Source organism: Ursus maritimus, unplaced genomic scaffold (genome assembly GCF_017311325.1).
Source record: "Ursus maritimus isolate PB19 unplaced genomic scaffold, ASM1731132v1 scaffold_1, whole genome shotgun sequence".
Taxonomy (NCBI): Eukaryota; Metazoa; Chordata; class Mammalia; order Carnivora; family Ursidae; genus Ursus; species Ursus maritimus.
In genome coordinates, this window is record NW_024423343.1 from 56,542,827 (window position 1) to 56,569,187 (window position 26,361).

The 26,361-nt window shown below is 41.5% G+C and overlaps 1 long non-coding RNA gene across 1 annotated transcript; it reads right to left on the bottom strand.

The window, feature by feature from the left end:
* Positions 1 to 382: 382 nt before the first annotated feature.
* Positions 383 to 24,923, bottom strand: LOC103659583. The gene is made up of 10 exons (XR_567518.2): positions 24,706 to 24,923; positions 23,840 to 23,963; positions 21,020 to 21,077; positions 17,291 to 17,531; positions 16,478 to 16,567; positions 15,875 to 15,983; positions 11,518 to 11,698; positions 8,379 to 8,664; positions 2,478 to 2,643; positions 383 to 1,118 (listed from the first exon to the last, which is right to left on the bottom strand). It is a non-coding gene; the product is annotated as an uncharacterized LOC103659583 (long non-coding RNA).
* Positions 24,924 to 26,361: the final 1,438 nt, after the last annotated feature.

Genomic DNA, 26,361 nt, shown 5'->3' on the forward strand with positions numbered 1-26,361 from the left:
CAAACTATGGAAAAATCCCAGATGTTTATCAATGGATGAATGGATAAAGAAGATGTGGTATATATATATATACAATAGAGTACTACTCAGCCATCAAAAAAATGAAATCTTGCCATTTGCAACGACGTGGGTAAAACTAGAAGGTATTATGCTAAGCCAAATAAATCAATCAGAGAAAGACAATTATCATAATATCTCACTCATATGTGGATCATAGGGGAAGGGAGGGAAAAAATAAAACGATGAAATCAGAGAGGGAGATAAACCAGAAGAGACTCTTAATCACAGGAAACAAACTGAGGGTGGCTGGCGGGGGGGCGGGGGGAGGGGGTAACTGGGTGATGGGCATTAAGGAGGGCACATGATATAATGAACACTTGGTATTATATAAGGCTGATGCATCACTGAACTCTACCTCTGAAACTAATAATACACTATATGTTAGTTAATTGTATTTAAATTTTTAAAAAATGAGATCATGCACTCAGGACTTAGCCTGACTTACTCTAGCCCTCAATAAGTGTAGCCAATCTGAGTAAAAGTAGGAAACAAATTATTTACCTAATTATCCCAAATTAATGAGCCAAGCTGACTGGAAGGGCATTTCCTAGTGTACTTGTAGAGGAGAGAAGCAACAGCAGGCAGACTGTCCGTACCAGAAATGCAAAGCGTCCTCCACACAAAGGTCACCTCCCATGAAGGCAGTCCCGTACACCTGGCAGGCCTGGAAAATGAGAACTGATGCTGCTTTAGTCATCAGGGAAATTATCAGATTCCATTTGAAATCACAGAAAGTAAGACCTGGAAAGAACATTCTATACGGGGCAGCCTCAGATTTAGGACCCACAAGCGGATCTATACTCCCTTCTGAGAGCGGAAGGGCGTGCTAGTAATTGTTGCTGTGGCACATCAGGTAAGAATCGGAGCCAACTGGGCTGTGTGGTCACCCCACTCGCAGGTCATCTAGCTCCACATCCCGATCTGAGAGATGAGTAATTTAAGACGCCAAATCCCATAGCACCAACAAACAAGCGGCCTGGCTGCTCACCTCACCACACTCCCTTCCGGACAATCCTTCCCACCTGTAGCACAAGTCTTGGCTTATGTGTCTTTCCCATCTGCTGGAAAGAAAAAGTCAAATGACAAGTCCCAGAGTCAGAGGACAAGCCCAGGACACACAAACCCGGATCTGAACCCTCGCTCTGCCACTCGCTCCCTGTAAGGCCACTGACAAGGTGTTTAAGCCCTCTGGGCTCTAGCTGCCTCAACTGCAAAATGGTTACAAAGTTTAATACATACATACATACATACATACATACAGAACATCAGGCAAAATGACAGGCATAGGTCAGGTGCTCAGTGAAAGTTCGTTCCATTCTATTCCCTAATCCCTTCACCATCAAACCCAGGCCATATTCAGGAAGGAATTTTCAGTGCATTCCAAAGAGTCTAATAAAATTGAATTACAACAGTCTTAGAAATAAAAATTGCTTTCAAAACTGGCCTCATTGGTTCAAACTGGAATCATTCGTTTGTCTCCTCCAACCATTCAATAAGTTGTTATGAACGGTTAGGGTGTGCCGGCCTCACCGCAATCTAACCAGGTCCCACCACAACCGTCTCAGTCGAATGGTCTCTGAGTGGAAGTTGAGGAGGCAGCCCCCTGTTCCCACCAGGCACGGGTGCCCAAGTGACAGAGAGCTTTCTATTAAGAAGGGAAAGGGACTACTTTATAATCCCCCCCACCGAAGGATTTATTTGTTTTCTTCTTTCATCTCAGTGGGCGAATTAAATTGCTTTTTAAAAAGTTTTTTTAAAACTTTTTACAGGAAAACTGAGGGGTGGGGGAGAGAAGTACTTAGAAAAAGCTTTGGTGGGGAGGGGGGTGGGGGAATGGGATAGGCTGGTGATGGGTAGTAAGTAAGGAGGGCACGTATTGCATGGTGCACTGGGTGTTATACGCAACTAATGAATCATCGAACTTTACATCGGAAACCGGGGATGTACTGTATGGTGACTAACATAATATAATAAAAAAATATTATTATAAAAAAATAATTTAAAAAATAAAAATAAAAATAAAATAAAGAAAAAGCTTTGGTGGCCAATAAATAATGTCTTTTTGTTTTTTAATTTGTAAAATAAACTCAGGGATTCCCCCCGCTTCCTGACATCCCAGTTATAACTGAAGGCTTCTTGGGACGCATAATTTAGAGTGGCCCCTTCTCTCTGCCTTCCCCACAGCCTCGCTTCCTGCACTCTGAGTACTTGGTCCTCCGTGTCGATCTCTGGTGCTACAGTCAGCTGCAGGTTGCCCCCACTACCTGAAAGCAGATGCTCCTAAGAAAACTTCCCTAAGCTGAAATGGCGTAAAGCAAAGAAGCAATTACCAGTAACTTATATATGGAAAAATTTTTAAGCATTCTCAGACCCCCAAAACAACCCCTCTTAGGCTTTTCTGGTACCTGAGGACACACCTTGCTAACGGATGCACAAAATAAATGGAGATAAAGCACAGATGCTCTCGCACACAGTTCAAAGCTCCCGCGGCTTGCTGCTGAGATGCCGAGTGTGGTTCCAGGGGAAGGAGCTTGGCGGGGCCACTCATTGTTTTGGGGTGTGTGCTGCTTCTACAACAGGCTGCTGCAAAACAAACACTGAACGCTATTTTCACGTTTTGCCCTTTGTCCTAAAAACAAAAACCTTCAGCTTTCTTTCGGTTAGCAAAAACAGGTACTAATGTAGTTCTTTTGTAAAAGTGAAGTGGCCTAATGCGAATTTTCGACAATCAGGGGATGCCTGTACATGTTTCTCTTACCGGTAAGTGTTTGGAAATGCCCCGTCCATCAACATTCTATCACAAATTCCTTGGTCTTAAAATTCTGCTCCTAGTTGTCCAGAGGCACAGTCACAGGAAGCTAATGCAGTTCAAGCTTTGGCACCTCCACTTACAAGGATCCCTTCTAATAAGTACTCCTTTTTACATCAAAGTTTACATTATTTATGATTTTATATTAACTTTCTTATATAGCACCTAAATTGTCTGAAGCTTCAGGCCCCACAAAACCTGTCCTTGTAGGGCACCTGTGTGGCTCAGTCAGTTAAGCATTTGCCTTCAGCTCAGGTCACGATCCCAGGGTCCCGGGATCAAGTCCCACATCAGGCTCCCTGCTCAGCGAGGAGTCTGCTTCTCCCTCTTCCCCTCTCTCCACCCCCCCGCCCCGGCTCATGCACACATGCTCTCTCACTCTGTCTCTACCTCTCATGCAAAAATAAATAAAATCTTTTAAAAAAAAAATAAAACTGATTCTTGTATTATTGGCCTTCCCAGCTTCTGATACAGAAACCAACCAAAGTAGGTATCTTAAAAACTTGCTTAAGCCACCAGCTTTCCATAAGAGTGACAGGAGAATCCCAGACCAATGTAAGACAGCAAAAGTGTTTGCTCCTTTGTACTCCCAGAGTGGCCTACAGATAGTTCTAGAAGAATTCAGTTCAGTCACTACACTGCCCGCATTGTGTTAGTGTCAGTTAAAGGCCCCACAGTGTGACCCACCCAGATGACATGCTTGACCCCTGAGGGGCCTGGGAAACAAGTCTGGACATTATAAGACATCAAGCTCACATTTAGCTTAAATCTGGACCAGGAAGATGCTTGCCAGAACACCTGGCATATCCATCAACATAAATGTGTTTTAGTCATGAGGGACTCCCACCCTTTTCCTGTTTTCTGTCTCCAAGCAATTGAGTAAGTTAAAGGTCACCTGTCAAAATACAATCTATTTAAGATAGGTACCTGAAACAAATAGCAGCAGACGGCTGGGAAACCCTAATCCTTTATGGAGCTCTTGTATTCCCAAAGGTCCATTTTTACACTTATTCATTCAAATAATCAACAAACACTGAGTAACTATGATTTATTAAGCATTGGAAATATGAAGATACATATTATACAATGGGAAGTACTAGTCCCTAGTATCATACAATGGGAAGTACTGGTCTGGATTCTAGATCTAACAGGAACTTCAGCTAGTAGGCACAACGCCACTCTGCCACTGGTTCTAGAATGCTCCTCACCACCGACACAAGCTGGTTGGCTGTGTGCATGAAAGGAAAATTGTCCCTAGGTGCTTCCTGCTTAGACTTACTCTTAGAGCAAAGGCATGGATAGGTCCCAAATGGGGCCACCAAAGAAAAAGGGAAAAACATATCTAATATAGTAGTGTAAACATATGACCCATTACCTAATTTACTTATCTAGATGACAACACAATTATTGTTTCCATTTTTCATATAATTACCACCAATTCTTAATCATCTACTATGTACTACAAATTGTGCTAAGGTCTTTGCAAATATTATTGCATATGTTGTTAATCTTTGTGACTTCACATGGAGAAATCAAGGCCTGAATGGATTAGAAATTTGCCTCAAGCCACTTGCCTTGAATGGATCCAGAATTCAAACTTGAGATTGAGTAAATAAATTTGAATGGGAAGCCATAATATCATCAACTTTTCATTTGTCAGTTTAAAAAAACACTGACATTTCACAAAAACAAGGACATTTTAATAAGCCAAAACAAGGGGAAACCTAATCTTAGCGTATAAGATAGTAGGCTCAATTGAATAAACATGGCTTCCTGGAAAACTTAGTACACTGCCTTTATTTTCCTCACCGGGCTATGGACTGGCTCTAGTCCCAGACCCAGGATTTACCAGTTGGGGCACACTGCCTTTCATAAGTGATCTAATTTCCTTCGTTCTTTGGTTCTTTACAGCTTGAGGGGTGGTCATAACCACTATTTTGACATTTTTAAAAGGATTTATGTGTACTTGTCCTCTCATCTTATCAGACACTTGGTACCTTTTCAGGTGATCTCAGTGGACATGAAAATTCAGACATCATTTCACTAAACACACATTTCTGGAAGTCCCAAACTGCAATGTGAATAATTAATTTGCTTCCCAGTGTATCTCCCTTCCTTTCCATTGTTCGTTATTTGTGGAGTATTTCTTCCATTCATATTATAAATTTTTAGTATTGAATTTATTTTTTACTCTTGAAGTTGGAAGAGTCATGTGGTTTCTTTCAAATTCCAAATCAGAGAATTTGCTTTCTCACAATGGCCAGAAGTCAACTTTGTGTTCTTTGCCTCACTCATACAACCCAGCACTCATTCATAGGGGAAACAAAGAGCAAAATGAGTCATGTTCAAAAAAAGTGAAATAAGTGGCTCTAGAATTTCAAAGCATTTTCAGAGACAGTCCCTCGAGTGTACCCTGCGGCAGCCCCATGAAGGAGAGAGAGACTGATCTCCCCTGTTGCAAATGAGGGGCTGACACTGAGGGAGGAAGTGACCCCAAGGTCGAACCACTCATGGGTGAAGGGAGCCAAGACTACCCCTCCAGACTTCGGTCACACTCTTCCAACTGCACTTTTACCTTTCTTGTCTTTGTTCATCTGACAATATCATTGAGTACCTTCTCAGGAGTGAGAAGGCACGGGGAGAGTCCAGCTGAAGATGCGAAGGTCAGTACCACATAATTCCCATGTTTCAGGGAGCTCACAGTCCTTTGGGGGCGGAGGCGAGTATACAAATAACGTTAGAATGAGGTGGAATACATGTCCTGCTCAAAAGCCTGAAATAATGCATCACAAGGACCCAAAGAAGGTACTACTGCTGTGAATGCGTTGAGCCTTACCGCCTCACACTCACATGTGTTTTCCTCATCTTCTGAGTTAGATTTGCAGTGTTCCTCAAAATGAAAGTTCCAGACCACTGAAGCACTTAAGGAGTGCTTGTTAAATAGTTTCCTGGGCTCCACCTCAAACCTACCCAAATAAAAATCTCTTGGAGGGATTGCCTGGGTGGCTCAGTCGTTAAGCGTCTGCCTTCGGCTCAGGGCGTGATCCCGGCGTTCTGGGATCGAGCCCCACATCAGGCTCCTCTGCTGGGAGCCTGCTTCTTCCTCTCCCACTCCCCCTGCTTGTGTTCCCTCTCTCGCTGGCTGTCTCTATCTCTGTCGAATAAATAAATAAAATCTTTAAAAAAAAAATCTCTTGGAACCCAAGAATTTCTTTACAATGTGAAACACTTGACAAATGTCCATGTTATCCTTGCAGAGGGACCATGACAGTCTTCTCTGTGTCACTCAAATTTCAGGACATGTACTGCTGAACCGAGCTTGAGAATTTGTATTTTTAACAAGCTTCAAGGTCATTCTGATGCACATTCCAGATTCAGAATCTCTGTTCTAAGGTTTTACCCCTGCATTTGGGCCTTTAAAAGAATAAAGTCATATACATATATATGATTTACATATATAATATGAAGATGAAATCGTAAGATGGCATCTACTTTTTGTCACACTAAATACTCTATTTACACTACCCCATGCATACTGATTTATCAGAATGCTATTTGTCTCTAAAATACTTTTCTTAAAAAATTAGCTATCTAGGGGCGCCTGGGTGGCTCAGTCGTTAAGCGTCTGCCTTTGGCTCAGGGTATGATCCCAGACACCTGGGATCGAGTCCCACATCAGGCTCCTCTGCTGGGAGCCTGCTTCTTCCTCTCCCACTCCCCCTGCTTGTGTTCCCTCTCTCGCTGGCTGTCTCTATCTCTGTCAAATAAATAAATAAAATCTTTAAAAAAAAAAATTAGCTATCTAGCTAGCTAGTCTATTACAAAACTCAGTGATACATTTCCCTCCTAAGGAGCTGCCTCATCACCTCAGCCACAGAAAAACTATGGTAACGACAGCACTGCATAGCCCTGGCCAGGGAATATCGGCACTCCTTACTAAATGTATGTTCTACCGTGTTTTCTTGAATTAAATATACTTGCAATGTGTGGCCTCTATTCAAACAACTTTCTGGTGAGTTCCGGTTCACAATTTTGATCCAGAGTGCTATTAAAAGATAACAGCATAGGTAGTGCCGTCAAGATATACAAAAGAGCACCATGTTGGATGCTAAATTTTTTAAGTAGTTCAAGGTGACTTTAGGGAAATGGTTGTAGCACAGAAGAAAGATCAGCAAGGACTCAGGGTGATGGAAATCTTTTGACATTATAAAGGGTATCATAAACGTCTATCAGGGAGGATGAACTAACAATTATGACTGCTGATGGGAAGACACTATGGCTTGTGACCTCAGGAGATTTAAAGGGAAGATAAGAGCCACTTAAGAGGAACCCCCGGACTCAGGGACTTGCTCAAAACAGCCTGTTCATTTAATCTCCCCTGGAGCACATAATCCTGAAGTGAAGGGGGGATGCCTACACTGATGCTGGGCTTCAGCCTCCAACACACCAATGTTTCACTGTGGCCAATGGAAATAGCTACAATGTCCTAGAACAGTGGTTTCACCTCAGAGAATCCCCTGGAGGGCTTGCTGAGACCGGGTCCTGTGCCCCACTGCTAGGGATTCTGTTTCAGCAAGCCTAAGGTAGGGCCTGAGAATCTGCATTCTAACAGGCTTCTATGTGAAGGTTTACCGTACTGGTTCTCAGACACACGTTTTAACTGGCCCTGATCACTATCTGTAATAATGGAACACACTTCTCTACATTAAACTAATATGTATATATAGCATCAAACCTAAATACCGTGCCCATTACTTGCATCATGGCTTAGGAAACTTAACTAAGTAGAAAACCAGTTGGCATGGCACTGTGGTACCTGAAACATAATTATGTCTTGTGATTTCCCAATACTCTTTCTTTGGCCATTAATCATATCCACTAATCTTTTGTTGTTATTGCTGTTGTTGCCTTGCCCACAATAACATGGGGGGGAGTGGAACCCAAATGTTAATAAATGTTAATTATGGAGTTTTAAAAATCAAATCAAAACAGCAAAAATCATGAAAAGATAATTCATGAAAGCTGACAAGCCTTCACCCTTAATCATCATCTCAAGGTTAAATAATGATCAGAATTCTTTCAGTTGAAGTACTTATGTTGCATCTTGATGTTTGACTATCATATAAATATAACTGTGCTATTAGGCTCTATTTTTCATTGCAGATGAAATTGATGCATCTTTGTGTGGTGGAGTCTGACATAGTAAAATTGTTACTCTCTAGGTAGGATATTCATAAAAATGTAATTATCGTAATCAGAACGGTCTTTAAGCTCATGAGAGGGGATTGCCAGATTTGTGATTGGCAGTTTTCAATCACTTCACATATAATAAATAAAGAAACTTCTTAAAGCAGCCTTGGGAATCACTAATGTCTTACAGAGGGAAACTATTCTGATCAAATAACAAAGGGTGTTGGGAGATGGTGATGGGAACTCAAGATGGCCTCCTCTGCCTGGCTTTGGGCAGGACTGGATGGAACTTTTAACAGATTTCATTTGGTTTACTCACCAACAGGTGTAATTAGCAGTGCCATTTGCTGGGGGAGTGCGCTGAGAAGAGAGAGGTCACAGGAAGACTATGGGTACTGTGTAGAGTGCATTTATCACAACTTGCTGCAGGAGTAGCCCAGGAGTTGTTGTGCGTGCACCATGCCACCAGGGGAGGACGCAGCAATGCCTCGGGGGATTTGGCCTTTACTTGGTTGGGAGTTTCCAGTGTTCTTAATGTCTCCAATACTGGTTTAGGCAGCATGCTTAATAAATGTAGATACCACAAATAAGCCCATGATGGTGGGCTAGAGAAATAAAAACCAACAAAGTCAAGTCAACAGGCTGTTCAATTTGAAGACAAAAATAACCTATTCAAATTGGACCGCAACTTTGTTTTGATTCCCACTGTCTCTTTTAGAATTACTCAGGGGCGCTAGTTGGTCCCCTGCCCCTGCATGAAAGCCTCCATAATCCTATGACTTGTTTTTAACCATTCTTTGGTAATAAAAAGTCGTACAGCCACTGTAAGTCGCCAACACAGTCCCAATTAAGAAGTTAGAATATCCAATCTTGTAGAATAATCAATCCTAGAATCAGATTGAAAGGTGACACTTCTCAGAGTGCCTGGGTGGCTCAGTCAGTTAAGCGCCTGCCTTCCACTCAGGTCAAGATCCCAGGGTCCTGGGATGGAGCCCTGCGTCGGGCTCCCTGCTTTGCGGGGAGAGTGCTTCTCCCTCTGCCCCTCCCCTGCTCATCCTCTCTCTCTCAAATAAATACAATCTTTAAAAAATAAACAAATAAAGGTGACACTTTTCCCTTCACCCCTCTGGGGCCTTCTGCAGCCGAGAAGCTAGAGGAGGGGACAGGGTCTATCTGTTCCTTTCCTCCACCTAGTGTTTCCAGTTGTCTGCCACCATTTAACTAGCCATGGTTTGTTCCTGGGTCAAGGCAGGCAGAGGGAAGAGAAGTAAGCAGGGGAAGAGGGAGAAAAGTTCTTCCTTGACTGGTCATCTCTTAGGGTAGCTTCTCTCTTTAGGAGCTAGGCTGTGAAACTGAAAGCTGCCTCTTTCTGGTGTGGGGTGCTCTCTCAGTGCCTCAGAGACCCACCATCCTCCCATGCTGGGGATCTCTCAACTGAAGTTCCTTCATCAGCTGAAACTCCCTCAGCTCCGCATCACAACTCCCGCGGCTCCTTGCTGAAGCCTAAGAGCTCCTCTAGGTGGCCCTATTGGACAGCAGCTAAGTTTCTTTCCCCTTTCCTCACCTCTTCTCTGTCTCCCTCCTCCCTTACCCTTCCCTCCTCCTCCCCTCTCTTCCAGTGCCTCCTCCTCCCTCTCTCCCTCCCCCCTTTCTCCTCCCCCCCTCCTTCTCCATCCCCCAGTGCTGACCCACTCAGTCACAAGTCTACTCCAAGCTGCAGGGGATGTGTGTAAAGCTCTCTGAATGAAGACTTTTCAGTGAGAAAGCAACTTTGGGGTGAGAGGGGCTTTTAGATTACACTCCAGAAAAACTGTCTTCACATATCTTCCCTCCCAATCCTCGACCCCCTGATATTTTGTTATGGGGAACAGCTGTTCCCCATGCTTGTGAAGAGTCCTGCACTAGCTGTAACACCCTGGCGCCACTTATTGACACTATTCACTCCCTGGGAAAGCTTAGCCCGGCCCCCCTTCTTCCTCTGGCACTGGTCCTCCCCTCAACCATGTATCTGTTCTGCTCAGAAGGTCAGCCTGGGGTTCAGTGAGCAGCTGCCCTTGGTGCCATACTAAGCCCTAGCCTCCAACTCGGTGTCTTGTAGTAACAAAGGAGAGATTTGGGCCTCTATCTGCTACCTTTCATTTTGTTTCCCAATTCGTTCAGAACCTGGGTGGGGAAGACGGGTGCTGTGTATCGAGCCCCTCTTTCTACCTTGAATGTAGGCAAAGGATTTGAGTCATGTTACCGCTTTTTGGATAATCTCTTTGAAGATCTCTATCCTTTTATGGCTCCTTTCTTTTGCTTGTCATATATTTTATCTTGATGCCTCAGTGAGAACTTCTTATTTAACATCTTGAAATGTGTCATATAGGAAATAACTAGCTAAAAGCTTTTAGAGTTTTCTTGAGGAATAACTGATTATAACAACTATTTGAGGACATATATATATAGCCTGGAAACGAAATCTTGTATTAAAACTTTAAAATACTTCAGAAAGGGGGTGCCTGGGAGGCTCAGACGGTTAAGCATCTGACATCCGACGTCCGGACTCTTGATTTCAGCTCAGGTCATGATCCCAGGGTCATGAGATCAAGCCCCACGTCAGGCTCCATGCTGTGTGGAGTCTGCTTAAGGTTCTCTCTCTCCCCTTCCCTCTGCTCCTCCCCACTGCTTGCTCCTAAACATGCATGCTCTCTCTCTCTTAAAAAAAAAAAAATACATTTTTAAAAATAAAAATAAAATACTTCAGAAAGAAAAATGGCTTTCAGGGAGACTCAAATCTTCTCTTTTTTTTTTTTTTTTTTTTTTTTTTTAAAGATTTTATTTATTTATGTGACAGAGAGACAGCCAGCGAGAGAGGGAACACAGCAGGGGGAGTGGGAGAGGAAGAAGCAGGCTCATAACGGAGGAGCCCGATGTGGGACTCGATCCCAGTACGCCGGGATCACGCCCTGAGCCGAAGGCAGACGCTTTAACGACTGCGCTACCCAGGCGCCCCAGCGCTACCCAGGCGCCCCATTTCTTAACTTTGCCAAAGGCTAGCTTTATGATCTTAGGAGAGTTGCTCCATCTCTCCAAACCTAATTTTTTCATTTATGAAACAAAGAATCTGGCCTAAAAAGTCTCTCAAGTCCTTTTCCAACTCTTACCATGAATCTGTGAGGCCCTGAAAGGAACTGGGAGAACCTTTCTGTTGCTAAGTAGGCAACACTGCTGAGATGGCATATGGAGGTTAACACACAGTCTCCCATGGTATTCACAACTGGCCCTTCCTCTACTCACTCAGACACAAACACTTACTGAGTGCATACATCTTTACACCAAGAGGTATTTGGGTACATAAAATGTAATCTTTGACCCAAGAAACTTAAGAATATGAAGGAGAAGCTAGAACATTCACAAATATTGTTAAACAACACACGATGCTTTATTTACCCAAGAACCATTTACTGAGCACCTACCATCGTATGTACAAAACGCTGTGGGATGGTGCTTGGAATGCATGGGTGCAGTTTCCTCCCAGAGCACCACCTTGACATGCTCGGGACGTACCTACGCAGAACCCATAATCAGGATGGGTTGAAAGCAGGGTATAGTCATATGACAGTCCACAGCCCCAAATCTGCCCTCACACCCTTGGTCCTGTGCTTCCAAAGACAAAAGCAAAAGATATTTCTATTAGGAAAACAGTGGTGGTGCTTCTCTTCTCCTCTATCTCTGTCTTTTTTAAGACATGATAATCAGTCAGGATTCACTCTGTTTACAGTTTGACTACTTCATAGAAAAATGTGTCTATAAAACACCTGGTAGTTGTAAAAAGGCTTGGGTAAGGCCCAGGGATCCAGATAAATAAATGTTATTTATTCAGCTGTCCCAAGCCATCACCAGTCTCCTTTCACCCAAGGAGTGTCTGTCCTCTCCTAAATTTTCTTTCTAATATTCTCGCTACAAAGTCAAGTAAGAAAAGAAAAATCAGGAAAATCAAAGCCATACCTCCCTGAAAAACTATCAAGTACAAACATTCTTCGTGGCATTTCACGCATGCTCTGATACCCTGAACTAGAAAAGATGGTTGCGAATGCTTTTATCTGGTGTAGCAAACATAGCAGATCCAAGTAAACGCTATATTTGTGGATGCAGTTCAGCAAGTATCTCCTAAGCACCTGTGGTGTTCATGCATTAAATGCATAGAAGACACCAGAGATTCTAGCATGTTCTCCAAGCCACACTGTCAGAGTAAACAGTCAGTCCATCACCTGGTCCCCACCTGCAGACAGCACCCCAGCAGGCTCTGAAGTTGCTCTTTACTGTTATCTAATCGCTAAGACTGAACCCTAACCCTGACTTCTTCCTTTCAGTGACTTTTCCAAGATTAGTTATGTTCACCTGCTCAAATGCATCACCTCGTGCATTTTTAAAGGTTGTAATCTTTATTCTGGTAATAAACATTTAACTCACTCAGAATTAGTGATCAGGCAGCTTTCCACAGAGAGGTAGGCTCCTGCCTTACTAATTTGAGTCTAATTTTAGTATGGACTGAGTTGAATTCCCTTCTAGGCAGGATCACTAAAAAGAGGATATTTCCATTGAAGACACATATGGGAATTTTGCTTATTGGGCAAAGGAGAAGGGACACCACCTAAAGAGGTATCCAAAACAATAAGACATGTAAGGAAAACTCCACATGAGCAGAGAAGTTAGAAGGGGTTGTGCCATAAGGAAAGTGATGATATTTTTCTAATCAAACACCAGGGCGGATAGCCTGACACATGGTGTGAAAACAGAACAGATTACTTGAAATCTGGGGTGTATGATCACCATCTTCACAGTAAATGAAGCCAGCAGCTGTTCAGAGTGAAAGTCATTAACAATGAGTCTCTGTACATTGAGGGATCCAGAGGAGTGGATGGGAAGCCGACTGATGTCATCCATTTACAAGCCAGAGCTTCCTCACACAAAACAAAGAGCGTTTGTTAGGGAGGTCTTCCTGGAACCTACTTGCTGTCAGCACCTTGTCTGCAAGGACAAAGGTGTAATCTACTTACCAAAAAACAATAAAGCTTTGCTTCCAAACAACACAGTCTGGGAATGCAAAATACGAGAAGTAGGGGCAAGCACAGTTTACTTGTTCAGTTCTATGACTGCTTCCTCAACAGAATTCCAACATCGTACTATTCGTTTTTAATTAAATCCTTATCACTCTGCATTCTCATCTTGTGCCTTCAATTTCAAACTTGGGAATTGTTTTGTTGCAAAGGAGGAGATTCAGAAATTCCAATTCTCCTACTTAATAAGAATGTTATGTTCAGGATAATGTAATAGGAGAAAAGCTTCCCTTTGTTGCCAACACTCAAAGTCAACTCTTAGTCATGAACATTTAGAATAATCCTTGGAAAATATTTTAACTCCAATTCCTATCACTAATATACAAGTTTCTAGGCTTCCACCTCTACTTTTAAGTTGTTGTGTGCTTTTTCAACTTATATCCCAGCAAAAGCTGATTTTCCTTAAAATATGACATCATAAGTTTATTTTAATCATTCAATGTTTTGAGGGTATCATCATTTTAGTATATAGTTTTTTTTTTCTTTCTACATCAGGACTTTAAACAGGAAACAGAAACATAGAAGAGCCATTTGAATATAAGTGGTGTATCAGTTGTTTATAGCTGCAAATGACCAACTAAAAATGGGTTAAATTTACAACCTCACATGATAAGAAGTCCAGAGGTGTGGCATTTCTATTGGTTGGCTATTTCAGTGGCTCAATGACTTGCTGAGAACCTAGATTCTTCCCACATTTCCATCCCATCATCCTAGGTGCACTGGCTTCAATCCTCAAATTTGTCCAACACTCAGCTTACAGAAGTACACGAAACAGAGGAACTTGTTAAATACCACCACAGGGGAGTAGTCAGCAAAATCCAGAAGTGATCGAGGAAATTTAAACCTGACTGGATATTTGATGATATTAAGGAATTTCTGTCAATATTTTTAGGAGTGATAAAGGTATTATAGTTATATTTTTTAAAAGAGTCCATATCTTTTAGAGACACATGCTGACATACTTACAGCACAAATGATATCTGAGATTTACCTCAATGCTTCAAAATAATCAGTGGGAGTGGGGAGTGAGAATGGGGGAATGACAGGCTATGAGTAATAATAACTGGGAAGCTGGGTAATGTGTACATAGGAGTTCATCATACAATTCTCTCTGTTTCCAGCTCTTCGATAGCAATATTTATATATTTCATTTTTAAAAAAAAGAAATGAGAAAAGAGTAAAAGGAAGAAAAGAGGAGGGGTCAGGTAAACAATTCTCCTAACTTAGTCAACCATTTGGACTATTGAACCTCTATTGGGCTTTCACAGTCCAAGGCAGGAACTGACTGACGGTGACGTGCACCTAGGTCTCCTGGGAATAGACCATCTGCCTTTTCAGAGTGGCCATGCCAAGGATGTCTCAGGGAGTGGCCACAACAACAGTCTGGGGGTAAGTACTCCCACTATCGGCATTACTATTATGAGAAAATGGAGAAAAGCTTTCCTGACTATTCTAAACTAAGTACTCCCCCCCAAAAGCAACGTAATCCCATTGAAATAGTGTTATCAGGTCACAAGTGTTAATTCTAGCCCACGTGGTCCTAAACAAAATATTTTTAGACAAAAAGAAAATTCTAGTGATGTGTCATTGACATTAAAGTTGGTGTCTGAAGCCTTACAGTCGTATACTCATGTTCAGTAAAGCCTTTGTTCATTGTGAGAAGGTATAAATCTAATGAGCTTAGAATTAAGAAACCTACTTTTTAAACTTCTTTTCCTTGCTGTAAATGACAGCAAAACCAAAAATCAAACCTCTTAACAGCTATAAGCCAGTTTTGCTCCAACAGGACTTCATTATCCTAAACTTAAAAAAAAAAAAAAAAAAGCAAAACACACCCCCCCATACACACATACACACTAAACAGCACAGGCCAGTATTCAAAATTCCTTAAAAAAATGAGTGATGAAGACTCATCCAAACTCCAGACTGCTTGTAAAAGATCCGTAATCATGGCTCCCAATAAGGCAGCTAAACAATACAGGACAAAACTGTGGTCTGATATATTTAGCTATTTTCCTGGGTATATCTAAGCAGCTCCTAGACTTCTTTGAGTTGTACTGAAACCAGCTCAAAACAAAACAAACAAAAACACACAAAAAACCAAAAACTAGTTTGGTTCTCACTTCGACAAGGATGAAATAGTGACCAGAAGTGGAGAAAAATTGGAATGTGAATTGACCAGCAAGACCCATGAGGGGCTGAAGGAAATACGGTTTCTTTTTGGTATCTTTCTACCTCCACAATCTTCTTACTTTCTGGTTCTGTCCCTCTTCATCCCCTACCTAGGTTTGTACTATGCTGATGTCCCTCTGGCTTCCCCGAGCTTTTCTCCATTCTGCCCTCTTTCTAAATTTTCAGTGCTCCCAAATTCAATTACAAATTCCCAAATCAAGCTTTCAATTACAGCAATAGGTAATAAAACATTATTAGAATGGTAGCTTGTTCCATCCCCCCGCCCCTAAGCCATCTTCCATCAAAATTCTAATTTCCATACTCTCCATGTGCTGATCAAATCTAGCAGCTAGGAACGACATCCTCAGTTCACAGTCCCACCAATTCACAGTCCTAAGAGTCTGTCATATTTTCTCTCATCAGAATCCTCAGAGGGTACATCTTACAGAGATAGGTATTAAAATACTTTCAATAGCAGAAACTAAGGAGGTGATACAGAGAAGAGAAAAGGTTTCAGGCATGCCTGATCATTCTAATTTACCTGAATGTAATAAAAACTCCCAATTAAAGGTGTAGCCTAGTAAAAGTGTTTCGGAATGAAGGTGATACCAATTACTCAAACGAGGTACTGGTAGGTTTTGTTCTTCTTCCTTGATGAAAATTTTGTCATGGAAAAAAAAAAATTCAAGCTTTACAATGCACATGACAAGGTTAAGAGACAGGTGCACAAAAGTTTTTTTCCTTCTGGGTAGCCAAGGTGACTCATGAATTCCCTGTCCTCTTTTTATGCCCCCAGTGAGATAATATGAAAATATTTTAAACGACTGGACTTTCAGACAGAAATATATCTTCGAACAGTAGCCTCCAAACCTTACTGATCATCAGGGGACTTTTCTTTAATAAACATTTTCATCTCCCCCTGCCCTACTGAATCAGATCCTCAGCCAGGGTGGGACAAAGTAAGGGATGGGGTAGGAATGTTTTCATCCTGTGCATGTAATTCTAATGATCAGTCAGGTTCAGACACTACTGTTGAGAGCACTGAGGTACCACCCAGTACCTCCTAAGTCATACCACTTATCTGTTCAGAACCATAGAGGAGGGGAGGAAAGCCTCTGTGAGCCCTACCCTGCTTCCCACCTACCTGGCAAAGTGCATCACTTCCCTAATCTCAGAGCCCTGTAATCTGGGTCACCCAATTTAAGATATTCATACTTCCGTGAAGCAATTCCTCCTACAGACAAAAAGAAAAGAAAACACACTTATCAACACCCTAAGTAGCAAGCTCTCAAATAGTTAATTCCATTTACCAATGACAATGTCCTTAAGGTTGGCATCAGCACCATCTTGTATTTGAAGAAAGGGGCTGTGTAATTTTGCCAGGTTCTCCGTGGTCAGTCACAGAGGGCAGATTAGGAACCCCATGCTGTTGGGACAGGACGGATTATGGACATAGTCATTTGTGCCCTGTTCTTATTTCTGTTGGAGGCTTATTTGATAGAAAGAAAAGGTGATATTCCTCTTCTTTCCCTCTTTGGAAGGAAACCTAGCTTTTTTGTTCTGAGACTCGGAATGGTCTTATGCTCACGTCTTTGTGTTTCAAAAGCTATCCTAGAAAAAGCCCCAACCAGGACTTTGAGAGTTCTTGGCTCTTCAAGAAAAGAAGCTGAAATTATCCTAAAATGGGAGAAGATGGAAGGCAGTGTTTCCCAGGGCAGACAGACAGGGCCCTACCCTGAGAAGATGGCTTCCCCAGAGGCTGGAGGGAGGTGTGGACACTTATTGCACCCAAGTGTATAGAGCAATTCAAAGTTTGCCATGTTACCACAGCTGCAAAAGGGCAAAGAATGTGCCACCCTCAACCAAACTAAGGCAGTTGTCCCATCTTAAAATTTGGCTCATGGGAAACCCCAGAAAGACAAAAGGAACTAACATTCATTTTACACCTGTAGCGTACCAGGAAGGTTTACACCAGGGTCCAGGGAGTCCTGAGAGGCTTCGAAAGGCATTGAGCCCATGGCAGCTCTAGCACGGCAGGTGTTTCCTCTTCTTCCTCATATCTCACAGCTGGTACCGAGATGCACAGAATGCTGTACTCATGTACAGAGCCCCTGGGGGTCGCACTTGCAGATCTTAGGTCTTTGCCCACAGAGTGTGGTCATCTGCTCACAGATTCATGGCCTATAATGCATCTGGCTCTTTATCAAAATAAAAACCAAACAGAATGAGTAAAAGAAACCAGACATGAGAGAGTACAAACTGTACGTTCCATTTACACGAAGTTCAAAAACAGACTAATCCCACCCATAATGATAGTGGTTAGTACAAGAGTTGCCTTTGGCCAAGTATTGACTGTGAGTGGGCACAAGAGAGCCTTTGAGAGGGATAGAAACTTCTATTTCCTGATCTGGATGGTGATTACACAAGTGTGTACATATGTGAAAATTCATAAGATACGTGCACTTTTATGTAAATATTACTTCTGCAAAATAAATAAGTAATACAAGCAAATAAGCCACGAGACACAGATACTAAACAATAACTTACAAAGATCTACTAGCTCCAGCTCGCCTATTACTGGGGCCACTTAGTCCCCTCTTACTGACTCAATCCGTTCCCAGTTCCTAAAATTAATCTGGCTCCCTACCCTATAAATGCACAGGGAATTTAAGGAGCCAGAGAAGAGCATCCAGCCCAAGAGTCCTCATCCAGGGGGTAAGCTGTAGCATTGCGTATAGGTGCAGAGATGACAGAGCCAGACCGCCCAGGTTCAAATCCCTGCTCTGCCACTTAATGGTTAAAGCCTTAAGCAGCTTCATTTAAATTCACTATTCCTCAGTTTTCTGATCTGTATAATAGGCTTTATAATGAGGATGAAACAAGATTAATCCATATAAAAGCACTCAGTAAATACCCAATATTATTATCTTTGTTTAATCCTTGCAGCAACCCTATCTGATAAACGGTGTTGTCCCCATTGTACAAGTGCAGAAACTGAAGCTCACAGATGCTAAACTTGCCTAGGTTACACAGCTGGCAATGAGCAAATTGGGGTTTGAACCCAGGTCTGTCTTTTCTTTTTTATTAAGAAGCTTCCCCACTGCCCCCCCTGGGTCCCCTGTGCTCCATCTGTTACCTCTTGGATTTCCCTAGGCCTGCCCCATCATGAATCTGCCTTTCTACCACTACATGCTGCTGAGACTAGACTATATAGCACACTCTTCGGGGAACTTTCTAGTCTTTTGGATTCTATCTGAGCCCAAGTACAGAATAATCAACCTACATAACAGGCAATGATTGGATCAAGATGGTGAACTGAGCTCATAAGACCATGCTCCCTTGCTCCTCAATTTTTTTACAATGACAGAGGGAAAATGTTGTTTTTAAAGAAGAAATCCACACAGCTCTAATAAACAAGAAAGGATATTATTATCAGAAAAATTTGAAATATCTGGAGGATAGAATTTAAATGAAATCAACACTGACAAGCATGAAGCAAAATCACATTCCCAAACTGGCTACAGAATATGAACCAAATAAATTATTAAAATGGGAATGGGAAGGTAAGAGCAAATCCAGAGAGATTCCAAAGTCAGAGGACATTTACAATAGTAGAGGAAAAGGCTCTGTATCAACCATGAGGATAATTTACTAAAGAACTGTATCCCGAACAAGGGGCCCATTGCCTTCCGATGCCCCAAAACTGTGGCAGAAAGAAAACTGAGTAGTGCTTGGCCTGGGGAGCAGACAGAAAGGCAGGAGGAAGTGCTGGGAGGTGACAAAGTAACTCTGCAAGGAAGAAAATGTGCATGGCCTGCACCAGAGTAAAACCTTCCTTACTGCAGCATCACGGCAGGGAAATACCACAAATGTGTGGTGCATTGGTTTTCTATTGCTGTCATAACCAATTTCCACAAGACTACAGGCTTAAAACAACATAAATTCAGTATTTTACAGTTCTGTAGGTCAGAAGTCCCAGGCCAAAATCAAGGTGTCCAGCATTCCTTTTGGGAGACGAGGGGAGAATTTGTTTTTTGCATTTTCCAGCACATTCCTTAATTCATGCCCCCTTCTCTATCCTCAAAGACAACAATGTGGCATCTCTGACTCTTCTTCCATAGTCACAGCTCCCTCTGATCACATCTGCAAAGCTTCTCTATTTTAAGGAATCACATCATTGGGCCCACCTCTCTAATCCAAGATAATCACCCTTTCTCAAACTCTTTTAACTTAATCACATCTGCAAAATTGCTTTTGCCATGTAAGGAAACATGGTCACAGGTTTCAGGGATTAGGCCATGGGTATCATTGGGGCCATTTTTCTGCCTGCCACATGCGGTTACTACATACTTGGCAGACAACTCTGCTTTCTGGCTTGGCAAATGGAGTACTGGTTGTTCTACCCGGAACCTGAATCTGGAGGGATACCCACAAAGGCTGGCAGTTATGACCTAACCACACTGTTCCAGCAGACTATCCTTGGCTGTGGCTCCTTTGATTCCTGCTGGTTTTCCAAGCCTCATGTTCAACCTTCCGGTCAATTCTGCAAGCTACTCAATAGCCAACCAATAAATTATTTTGCTGCATAAATTATCCAGAGCTAGTTTCTGTTACTTATAATCAAGAATTCTGACTGATACAGACTCTTAAACACAGAGAACAAACTGGTGGTTGCCAGGGGGGAGGTGGGTAGGGCATGGATGAAAGAGAAAGAGGTACAAACTTCCAGTTATGAAATAAATAAGTCATGAAGATGAAAAGTACAGCATAGGGAATGCTGTCAATAATATTGTAATAACATTGTATGATGACTACATGTACTGTGTATGGTAAGCACTGAGTAATGTACGGGACTGCTGAATCACTATGTTGTATACCTGAAATTAATATAACATTGTATGTTACTTATACTTCAATTAAAGAAAAGATAGGCTAGAGCAACATGGTCTTTTCTGAAGCTAGAATCTGCTTTATGATAATACATTTCTAGAGATCTACACGAAATTTGGAAGGAACAAATTCAAAGTAATTATGTAAAAACTTCCTGGGGGCACCTGGGTGGCTCAGTCGGTTAAGCATCTGACTCTTGGTTTCAGCACCAGGTCATGATCTCTGGGTCTGAGATGGAGTTCCGTGTGGGGCTCTGAGCTGAGCATGGAGCCTGCTTAAGATTCTCTCTCTCCCTCTCCTTCTGTACCTCCCCACCCACACACTCTCTCTCAAAAAAATATGTATTTATAATACAAATATCATTTATTCATAACACTATATAATGACTTCTAGATTTGTAAATTTATTTTTTTAAGGATTTTATTTATTTATTCGAGAGAGAGAGAGAGCACACGCACAAGTGGGGGGAAGGATAGAGGGAGAGGGACAAGCAGAGCCTGATGCAGGCTCAATCCCAGGACCCTGAGATCATGACCTGAGCCGAAGTTAGACACTTAACCAACTGAGCCACCCAGGCGCCCCTAGATTTGTAAATTTAAAGTGATGTGATTCAATAAAGGTATTCATGTTAAAATCAGGTGGGTGGGGGAATGGGTGAAATAGATAAAGGGAATTAAGCAGTACAAAATTTCAGTTATGATATAAATAAATTATGGAAATGAAAAGTACAGCATAGGGAATATAGTTAATAATACTGTAATAATGTTGTATGGGTATAGATGATGACTACACTTACCGTGATCAGGACTGAGTAATGCACAGAATTGTCGAATCACTATGTTGTACACCTGAAACTAACATAATACTGTATGTCAATTATACTTTAATAACAAAAAAAGTAAAATAAAAATATGTAATCTAAAAAAAAAAGGAAAAAGAATTCTGATTGATAAAAAATATCCTACCTGCTGCTCCACACCCATTTATCTTTAAGCAGATACTTCCTGGGGACAGTCCCTACATACCTATGTAGAATTTATATCAGATCTTGCATTCAGAGGAAAGGCCTGTCAGCACACTCACACAAAAGCAGATAAAATCCATGCCATTTACGTATAATTGACCTAGTTCTTCATTAGTAAAGGAAAAGTATAACACAGGATCACCAGACATGAAGGAGAACCAACATCATGAGAGTCAAATAGACAAAAAACAAAACAACAACAAAACCCAAAAAACAAAAAACCAGACCTGACCTGAAAGAAAACAAGATCAGAATAAAATTTTCATTTTAAGAAAAAGGGGATGGTGGTTCATTTGGTATATTCAGGAATATTTTGGGGAATATTTTGCCTACATATTCAGAGCATTAAGAGTTAACTGGAAAATAAAATTGCAGTATCAAACTTCATTCACCACTGAATCTCAGCACTTAAAATAATGCCTGGACAGTAGGAATTCAACTCCCTAAAATCTTTGTAGAATGATCAATGGAACCTACACACAACATTTACCACGGTAACCATTTCCAAGTGCACAATTCCACAGCATTTAGGACATTCCCAATGTTGTGCAACCATCTCGACTCTCTAGCTCCAGAACTTTTTTGTCACCCTAAATGGAAACCTCCATTAAGCAGTCACTCCCTGTTTCCCTTTCCCTACCCTGGCAAATGCTAACCTACCTCCTGACCCTATATATTCTGGCTATTTCATATAAATGGAATCCTACAATATGTGAACTTTTGTGTCTGGCTTCTTTCACTTAGCATGTTTTCAAGGTTCAGCCACATTGTAGCATGTATCAGTATGTCATTCCTTTTCATAGCTGAATACTATTTCATTGAATGGGGATACTACATTTTATCTGTTTGTCTGTTGGTGGACACTGGGTTGTTACACTTACACCATTTTCTTCCACTACCCCCACTGTCTCCCTCCCCAGCAGTCTCTCTCTCAGCTGGTACCACACCACTTACCCAGTTGCTTAGGCCCCTAAACTAGGAATCATCCTTGATCCTCTCCTCCCCTTTGCCACACCCCACCGTGGCATCCAAACCATCAGCAAGTCCTGTTCTATCATCCTGATGCACCCCAGTTTTGGTCACATTTGCCACTTCTCCAGCTATCACCTAACCCAAGCTACTGTCCCTCTGATCACAACTAAATGTCTTTTTCCTTCTCTTCTTGCCCCGTCTATTTCTCCACAATAATGACGTTATCTTTTATAAGTATGAATCAGATCATGCCACATCAGTGCTGAAGACCCTTCTTTGGCTTCCCATTACAATGTAACCGAACCTAGATGTCTTGCTCTAAGCAACAAGGCAGCATGATCTAGTCCCTGCCTACCTCTCTGAGCATCAATCTAACATACTCCAGCCATGCTGGCCCATCTCTGAGTCTCTCCCACACCATCCACTTTCCTGGCCCAAGGCCTTCACACTCCCTGAGCCTCTACGTAGGACACACCTTCCCCTCAAATTTTGCTTGGCTTCCTCCTTCTTATCATGCAAGTCACCTCTGCAGAGAGGCTTCCTCTGACTCTCCCATGTGAACAGCCCTCATCCTTAGTCTCTCTCTGACACCTTATCTTCCTGGGTTTTTCCTTCATAAAGCATAGAACCCTATACAATTATATTATTTTTCTGTTTATTATCTGTCTCCCTACCCCCAAGAATGTAAGATCCAAGAAAGTAGGCATTTTGCCTTCAGCATAATCCCAAGGGCCTCGAGCAGTACCTAAAATATATGAGGCATTCAGTAAATACTTGTTGCTTGAATAATGAATTCATTGCATTATATACACACATAGAAAGAGGACTCTGTGCTCAATAAACAGAATATCCATTCTTTTCAAATGTCCTTGAACATTTACATGAATAGGCCACAAAGTGCTCTTCAACCATGTTAGTTAGAGCATAAATTAGTGTAAGTTTTCTGGTGTATAATTTGATAATGTCTATCAAATTTTACAATGCAAATTTCCTCGGAACCTGTACCATATATTGGCACCCTTGTGATAAATCAAGCGATCCTCTATTTCCGGACTCCATTCTGTTCTGGTTATCCACTGTCTATTTGATCACTTTCAATGGTGATATGGATGTTCATATGGATCTGAGGGAAGTTTTCTTTCCACAGTATTATTTTTTTTCTATGTTCTATGTCCTAGAACTGACCATTCTATATAGCAATGGATATAGTAAAGATTTAACACTATGGTAATATAGAAAATACTTTTGGTTGTGGCAGGAAGATTTTCACCATCTTTAGAAGATATTGATAGAATATCAATATCTTCTGAATATTGTCCTCCCGGACTTTGGTGTGTGTCTGGAGGGGGAAGTAAGATTTTTTTTTTAATTAAAGGAACTGCCACTTTGCCTTTTCATAGTTATCAAATATTCTTCTCCCCTCCCAAATTTCCTGAAGGACACTGAAATGATACATGTTGCAAATGACTGAAAAGGCCACATGTTTTGAATAGCCCTCAGGTATTAGAAATGAAATATCTTATAAAACCAACTACCATTGGTTTGAGAAATTGTCACTTTGGTCCATGGTGCTGAAGCAACTGCATATCCACGTGGAAATGTAAATGAAACAAAACTTACACTCTCTGTTACATGAAGCACTCTAGCAAGTAGACTTTTATTTGTCCATTATGCAAACAGGAAGAGCAGAAGCCAAGGATCCTCTTCTGATTTGACAGAATAATTCTGACAATGTTTATACCACCTAGGAACATAAGTGTTGACCAGAACATTAGCATCAGGACAACAAATAAGACCATCGTAACAAGTCTTAACAAGTGAGACAGAATTACAAGTGTCATTAAAAGTTATGTTCACATAACATGACAACAATTTCTAAAATGTCTAGCATCTACAAGACTCCTTTGTTCAAATGATAATTCCAATAATAGATTTGTATTAGAGAGGACAGAATGAGCTGATAGCAATTGTAAATATTTGTGCAAGATTCATATCACATAGGAAACAAGACTGATGTCCTTGTGAGAGTTCACATTTAAGATCATATCTCATTGGATCCTTTGGCCAAGTTTTAACATGAGGAAGGTCATCTCTCCCTTTGCTTCAGCAGAGAAGAAACATCTTTTCATCTCTTTGTTAAAGTTTTTAAAAAATTATGAGGTTCTGTATTTCCAGAGCCAGGCTCTGAAATTTCATTAGATAGTATTAAAAGGAGATACAGACCTGTGGGATTCAGTTTCACTATGGAAAAATGGATTATTAGGATTTGACTTGATACCAGTGAAACAGGAACAATTTATCTTCCACATCACAAAAGAACAAGAGTCAAACTGACATCAGACTTCTCTTCAGCAACCCAGGTACCGAAATACAAGTTTTAATTGTAACATGGTTATAAACTAGAATATTGTACCTAGCCAAACACGATTAAGTGTGAAGATGGAAAAAAGACATTTCCAAGACATACAAGGACTTGGAACATTTACCTGTTATGTGCTCATTTTTGGAAAATTGCTTGAAAATATTCTGCAGCAAAACAAGGAGAAAAGAAAGAGGAAGATCAGTGACCCAGGAAACAAAGAAATAACCCAAAGAACAAGAAAGGGAAGTTCCAATGTAACTTGCTGCGGAGCAAGATGAAAGCAGTCGTCGGACGCCTGGGTGGCTCAGTCAGTTAAGCATCTGCCTTGGGCCCAGGTCATGATCCCAGGGTCTTGGGATCAAGTCCTGCATCAGGCTCCTTGTCCACCAGGGAGCCTGCTTCTCCCTCAGCCTGCCGCTCCCCCTGCTTGTGCACTTACTCGAGTGCTCTCTTTCTCTCTCTCTCTCTGGCAAATAAATAAATAAAATCTTAAAAAAAAAAATGAAAACACAACCAGGAGATATTGGAGAAGAATGTGATACCCATGCCCATGCCCATGAGAGAGGCCATCAGGGAAAAAAAGGTGTGTGGAGGAAAGGAATGATCATAAGTGATAGGGTAACTAATATAAAGGCAAATGGCACAAGAGACAAAGAAACAAAAAAGGGGGGGGCGGGGGCAAGTAGAAATACCAGAAAAAACAGCCACACAATTTAAAAAAGGAAATGAAAGTACAGCCTGACCTTTGGTTCCAAAGTAAACAGAGACCTGCACTTTGGGATGAAAATTAAGCGCTGAGTGTATATCCAATAAATAAAGTCCATGTAAATTACAGAAGGCCTTCAAAGCCTGGCTCAGAGATTTAAGCCCATGGTCTGGTGAGCACAGACAGCCATCACTGGTTCTTGAGGAAAAGAATGAAAAGTAAAAGGCAGCGATTTAGTAATGTTAGCCTGGCAGCAGGAGAGGCAAGAAACCAAAGGATAACTCTGTTGCAATTTTCCAGGCATGAAGTGGAGGAATAAACAGAAATAGAGAAGGAAAAGAGAACACATGAGAGAGGCATTTCAAAAGAGAACTACAGGACTCAGATACCAGGAGTGGGAAAAGGGTGGGGATGCTCTGTGAACTGGAATAAGGGTGATAGCTTTTCATTAGTACTGCTGTTTCATTATTACACACTTTTCCTCCTAAAGCTTGTGTTTGTTTCCTTGACACCAGCACTGGGTCCTACAACAATGGTCCCTCAGTAGTGCCTGTGATGGTGACTGGCTGGTGGTGGTGGTATGATGACAATGATGATGACAATGTTTCAATGCCTGAAGTATAGGGACATTGGAAATAACAGTGACTTGGGGTACAAAATAACGATGACGGAATTAGAGCTTTGGCGGGATGTCAGCTCCCATTGGGAATTGGAAGAAAATACTTTTTGAAAATATTGCTGCTACTTCTTTAATGAAATGCCTTCATTTTCCCCTTCTTTAGCATCTTTTACTTAATTGTATCTATACCTATGCAAAATTAAAACCAAGCAGTATTGGGTGATCTGATTACTATCAAAGAAACTCATTTCCGAATTCTTCTTTCAAAGCCTTTTTTGACTGAAAACAAGCAGACTTTTTTAGAAAGCAGGGGCATTTAAACAAACTCTGCCCTAAGAGTTCAGGCCTTCTACATCTTGTTTTGTTGTTTCTGGAAAAAAAAAAAAGTTATTTTCAAAGAAAGCACTAGGTGGCACTTGTGATGTATTCAACAGTTAACTCAGATTCTTTCTGGA